This window comes from Melanostigma gelatinosum (genome assembly GCF_949748355.1).
Source record: "Melanostigma gelatinosum genome assembly, chromosome: 1".
NCBI lineage: Eukaryota > Metazoa > Chordata > Actinopteri > Perciformes > Zoarcidae > Melanostigma > Melanostigma gelatinosum.
This window is the reverse complement of record NC_136634.1, coordinates 10,318,338-10,325,173: the sequence shown is the minus strand read 5'-3', so window position 1 is coordinate 10,325,173 and position 6,836 is coordinate 10,318,338.

The following is a 6,836-nucleotide window of genomic DNA, read 5'->3' as shown; positions in this document are numbered from 1 at the left end:
GTAATGAAAACAGGCTGCTGTCTCAACTTTGCATAATCTGCTTTTAACCAGCTCACCGAAATGTTTGAGCTACATGTGGAAAATGGTGTGCATATATGGAACTGTCTGTAGGTTCTTGCCCCGTAAGGCTGCAGACGTTCTCTGTGTCTTAGGTCACCAGTCAGGTCCGGGAGCTACAGAGTGTGTGTCTCCTCTGGCCACAGCCAGAGAGACGGAGCACGACTTACACTGTTATTGATGGTGAATTGGCCATAATCATTATCAGCTCTGTGGTACTGAGTGGCTCCCACTCTGTACAGGCGGCTCCATGTCTGACCTGTCTATGGTGTGGCAAGGCTCTGCTCAGCGGGAGAACTAAAGGCTGAGGGTTGGGGTCACTCAGTGTCTGCCGCCTCCCTTGAATATCTGCATGCCATTAACAGCAATGTCTCTGATGACATGTTCTTCCTGAACTGGCCTTGCATGAGCTCCTTTGCTTCGGCTAGAGGTGCCTGTGGCCCCTGGTCTTCAGGCCCTTGTCTATTTTGGGAGGTCATTTGGAGCCGGACACTCTGTCTCCCCAACGCAGCCTGTCTCCTGATACTGCTATCAACTGCCGGCTTTTAACAGGGAGTCACGGCAATTTACTAGAGTGACGCCAAGCAAGGCTGTTATCAGGACCCCAACACCAGATTAGCCGGTTGGTCTTCTAATGAGCATCCTTGAACAGGGAAGTGGAGGGGGGACTCACAGGGCACAATAATAACACTATTATCCGTGGTCCTAACACAACAGGAAATACTGAGCAAAATGCTCCATCTACCGGTAATTCGTTTCTCAAGTTCAGAGATGTACACTGGCCTTTGGGATTCAAAAAAGCCAATTGAAGGAGACAGCTTTTATTTGCAGATGTGTAGAAGAAAGATTACACTTACATACAACATTTGTCCTTAATATTAAATACAAGTAATATTTCTTTCCTTAGGATTACACAATCCATAATGTGTTTTTTCAAAAGAATCTTCAGAAATAATCCTGAGTTTCAGCTTTGTTTACACACGTCCACTGCCACAGCGGATAAATACAAATGCTAGTTGAGGGACATAATCTCAAACTATAACAATTTTCCGTTTACTTCAGAAAGAAATTCACAAAATTTTATTTAAATTAAAGTTCAATGGAAAAGCTGTTGTGCTAGGCTAAAGGTCCCAGAGTATTAAACCGTCAGCATTGGAGAAGGTGTGATCAAGCCACTGCTTGATCTGATAGACATCTGTCAATGGAGCAAAGCGAGGCCGACAACAGTGTTCAAAATAACCTTCAAACTGATACAAAGAAAGGCACCCATGAGTTTGTCTGACTCAGTAGGAAAAATAGTAAAACTCTTCAACAACTGAACTTAACCGAAAACAGCAACTGAACTCTCCCCAACTCTTCTCAACAGTCAGATCTGGAGTGAATGACTCAACTCGCAAAGCTAGTCTCTGCCGTTCAGTGTGGCGACTGAGTTTTAAACTGGACTCTGTGGCCTGCCCAACCCTGGTCTCTGTAAATGAAGTGAAAAATCATAAAACATGTCTGTGCAGGGGTGATGTCATACTTGGCATAGTATTTCACTGTGGACTTTTAGGAGGTTTCGATTTACTAGCATTCGGGAAACCTTAAAAAGAACAGCTCTTCGCACTAAGTGCCTGTGCTCTCTGTGGTGTTTCCCCGGCCCCCTCCTGACTTCTTGCAATATACCGCCACTGTTGAAGTTTGAAGGGGATTGAAGTTTGTTGTTCTCAAAACACCCCTTTGTCAAGCTTAAACATGCATGGAAAAATTGAGTGTATGAATATGAAATTTCTCGAGCATTTGCATGTGCATATTGTGCCAATGTGGGCGTGTGATATCTTCCCGAGGTGTGAAAATGTGCTCGCTGCCAGTTTGCTTTGGCTCGAGTGTTCCTCTCTTGGAACAGTATTTTCACTTTTACTCTGCTTGTGTAAAGAGCCACGGGCAGTCCAACATGAAATTCATGAATGCATTAGGCTCAAACCAACTGAGTGCAAGTATGCAGCGAATTATAATTCTGTGGTAGTTATGATTTTATAATTGCAGTCAGCTCTTCTTCACTGTAGGCAAATTGCAATAGCAGCATTTTAAAAATACATAACATCAGCTACGGTTTAATACATTTCAATGTGTGTGCCGTTAAGTGTTGGCTTGATGGAGGCTGCTTGCAACAGGAAAGTCCCCTTTGGATAAGTCGGACCCCTGGGGCAAGATGATGCCCAAACATGAGAACCTGTGGCACCACATGGATGTGACAGCCAGTGATTATGTTGGATATTGACATAAAAGCATCCAAACAAATGGAGATTTTCCAAAACAATAATAAGGAGTGTGGGGGTGGTATTGGGTCGAGACGGGGTGTGGCTCCCACCACAGGGCTTGTTACCTTTGCTCTTAGGCACGCCTAATTTGCAGCTCAGAAGAATTTGATGGTGATTAAGATGAAATCACACTGTGGAGACAATGCAATTAAATGTGTTATAAGTGTATAAAATGCAGTCTGACTATACAACATCAAATATTTGACTGAAATTTGATTGAAAGGGGATATGGTATTATTGTCAAAAATACTTCTCAGCTCCAAAGCTCTGCTGACTTTCTCTTTTTAAGGAGGCCAAGTCGGCTGGGGCGGGCGGGCGGGCTGCGGACTATGGACAGGATTGTGTGCTGATCATGTTATGCTCATGTGGCTGGAGTGACTCCATCCCCAGACTTTAATCTAAGTTTGTGTTTGTCGTCTTTGAGGTGTGGATTAGTGGGAGTGTTGAGTCAGGCCCAGGCGATGGCCCAGGAGGTCAGCCCGGAGAGAGGCCCACGTAAGCAGGCTCCAGTGCTGCTGAATGGGCCGATAATGGCCTGGATCAGAAGGAATGTGTTCATGGAGCCTTGCTACTGACAGCCGGCCCCTGGGGACACGAATTACTCTGACTGATACAAAAAGAAGATGACAAAAACATTGCCTCAGGCGCTGTCTCGCCGGACTCCTTGTCTCCAACACAGCTAAATGAATCAAATTGCCTCCAATTAAAGATTTAACTATGCTTCTTTCCCCACGGCTCTTGCATTTTCTCTCCCTCAAGTTTCATGATACGCAACACTTACCACTCTGCAGCAAAAAACTAAAAATAGGTAAGCTTTGTAATGTTTACAAGTATTATTGGAGTCCACATGTGGTATGCAACTGTTATATCACATTTGTTGTGCAAAGAAATGGTGATACAACTTGGATAATTATATGAGCTATAAAATAAATGAATGCGTGTTGGAGAAATGCAATGACCAGATATATAAGCTTATGGTCTTGAAGTAGTTTGGTTTTAAGCATTAAGATGTAAAATACATAATGTAGCTGGAAGGCAAATTTTAAATGAAACCGCACCGCTCTTATGTGCCCTTTACTCCTAAAACTGCCTCGCTGAGCAATTTGGAAATTTTAACCAGGTTTCAATCTTTGCAATGCCTAACAGCCGCGTCAGTCAAGGGGTCACTCTTCTCAAATGGAGACGATACTTTGGTAATGCTTGTAATGACACTGTTGACTATTTGACACCACGTTCTTTTATTGTAAATGCAGCATCACATTAGATGGTATGATATGTTTCAATTATCAGAGTTATTTTTGGATCAGAAGCTTGGTTTACATACTTTTGTATCAGACATTAAGTAACAATACTAATGAGGTTCAAGCTCTAATAATCAACTGCTACACGGAGCTAGTTTGTTCTTGATGTTGTATCCGTCTGACGTGGGATTTACACTGGAATAGGACCTATAATAGACAAATAAAATATATATATATTTCTACTGGATTTGTAAGTACAACAGTTTGTTTATTTTATTTCTCTGACATGTTTGATGTGAGTTGCACGCCCACTTGGTCTGAAGCGTCAGCTGGGAGCTGGGCTGGCGTGACCACCGCATTATTACCCAGGGGTCTCCAGGGGTGCATGGGCCTGGACCTTCACAGGCTGAGGGACAGGCCTGTGTGAACAGCTGTGCCCTGTTTTAGATCTGCATACTCGGTTACCTCTTACTCTTTGAAGAAGTCTTTCCTTACACACTTTCACACAGCACACATTAGTAGAGTAGAGCTCGGATAGGACTCTAGGATGAAAATTCCAAATGCCAAAACTTTGATTTCTCAATCTAAAAAACAGACAGATGGGTTTTGGTGGCTTTTTTCAATTGCACTTTTAGAAATGAGCTTCATAGAATGTGGCTCTTCGCTGCAAAAGGAACAAATTGTGAATCCATATAGCGAGTAATCGTCCAACTTAAACCCATAAACTTCTTTGTAGAACCACAAATTGTTCTGTGTATAAGCCACAGTGGTTTTCATTGCGCTGTAACACTGGAGCACATGGTCATCATGTGGTGCAAAAGATTGTACCTTCATTCTGTGCCGCCACAGCAACATTTCACAGAGATAGCCTCAATCCTATTTTCAGCAATGGTTGGCCTGACAGTTGGGGTTTTTTGGATATTGTTTTCACCTTTATTTGAAAGAGGGACAGTGTAGGAATGGGGTTCGAGAGAGAGGGCTCCCAAGAACAGACTCGAGCTCGGGATTCGGGATGTTGTGGTTACGTTGGCATGCTCTGTCTGAAGACCATAAAATGTTTCTGTGTAGGGATTCCTCACAGCCCATCTTGATGCTGTAATAGTTCTGTGTATTTGATGATTCAGCATTATCAGCAATTAAGTGGTGTCTGTTGAAAGTGATGAGCGACCAAAAACCTGCTAGATGGTATTTTCCATTACACGTCATCCACTCTTTCACAATACACAGGAGCAAAACTTTGTTAGATCACTAACATTATAAAGCAGCCATTTGTGCAGGACCCTACATACACTGTCACAGACAGATTTTAATTACAACAAATTGAAAAAGAGTTGTTTTCTGATGTGCATGTCATCATATAATCTTTTGCAAGAAGCCTAAATGCCTCCAAATGTATTAAGTGTATCCTTTCTTGTATTTTTTTTCAAACTTTTTTTCTTGAATTCTTTAAAAGCAGTAAATGGGTCTTTATTTGTTACCGGATCAGATATCCCTTCACTTAAATAAATATTCCAACAAATAAAACCAGATCTGTAACCATACAAACTCCTCCTGTTTCTGAATGATATCGTTTTGATTGACACCTATAGATAATCTCATCCGGTGGGGAACCCCATAAATATGGGCTCAAGCAGGATACATCAAGATGTCAAGATGAAAGTCTGAATTTCCTTGTGATTTTAACAAACGTACCTGGTTTATGCTACTGTTCCTAAAGCGATAAGTGTTGGAAGGTTGATTTGTGTTGATAAAGGAATACATTTTAGAAAGTGTGGAAGGTGTGTGAGGAAAGTTTTGCAGAGGGTCTTATATAATCTGTTTCAACAATTTTGCTTTTAAGAGTAACTTTGACTATTTGTCAACTTGTGGTAGATGTTCGCACAGGTTCTATAGTTAACTCCCTGTAACAGTGACCGAGTCAAGACCCTCTGACAGGGTCACTGGATCATCCGTATGTAACTTATGCTGTACCAGATTCAAAGCATCTAATATGTCTGCATGCTCCTGATGCTTTCAGACATTTGTCTCACGTGAATCAGTTCCAGCAGCAGGAATAGCAGAGCAGAGCGGCCTCTGTGACTTATGGGCCGGCTGGGTTTTCCTTTGACTTAATTGAAAATTGCATGACAATGATTTAAATGAAGCGGTGTTCTGTAATAACAGTTTTCTTTTCCTTGTCTGACATGTGATTGAGTTACAAAGGGGAATGTATTTGCAACAGGTGCCTCTAACACAGTGCAGGCATGAGGGCCTCCATGTCCACCCTCAGTAACCTCCCTCTGCCCCAAAGCCGTAAGGCTGCCAGGGAAACCTGATTCCATGTCAGACACTGGCACACTCTGCTGCTGCAGAGTCTCCACTGGTGTGCAACCCTGAAAGCTTCAGAGATGTCCTCGTGTTTGTGTGTTTGTGTGTGTGTGTGTGTGTGTGTGTGTGTGGTGGGGGTGTGGGGGGGGGTGTGTGTGTGTGTTTCAGAACATCCCTTACGATTCACATTTCATAGTATAAAGCTTGTTGGTAATATTTCAAATCCTGAAACAAACAATACACTGCTTTTTGATGTTTTTTATATTTCCATGGCTCATGATTTAACTCTGTGGGTAACACATTCGATGACAATTATTGTAGTAGTTAAAGTTCAATATTTAGAGTTTCAACGGGTGTTGTGTCATTTTAAAAGAACTGAAAAGAATTTAAGGAATTACATCTATGAAATAGTAATGTCATATGTGTAATATGTCGTGTGAAGAGTCTTGTGTGGAACAATATTTTTGGCACATCACCAACAATTAAATAATTGTATTTCATTCATGACAATATTGGCTGTGATTTTTTTTGTTTTTGTAGCGGCGGGCAAAGCTTCGAGGTTGTTTTTAGCCAATCGGCAGTGCGTACTGTTGAACATATTACTTCTTGGACCATGTTAATACATATTGGGGTGTGGCTTTGCCTCACTGATTTCAAATCCAGGATATTTGAACTCTTACAGGGCAAAATTAAATTAAGCTGTAATCACTATTGTCCTGTATGTGGACATGACATCAGACATGACATCAGATAGGTAATGATGACACTAATATAAAAACGTTTTCTGTTTTTCTGCAGCAAAAATCATTAAAAATACGAATAGCTTTGAGAGCATGTGTGCCTATAAGTAGAGTCTGTTGTTTGCCGTTTACCCTGATGGGACCAGATACAGGAGATAAGGTGGAGACAGACTTGTGGAGACAGACTTGTA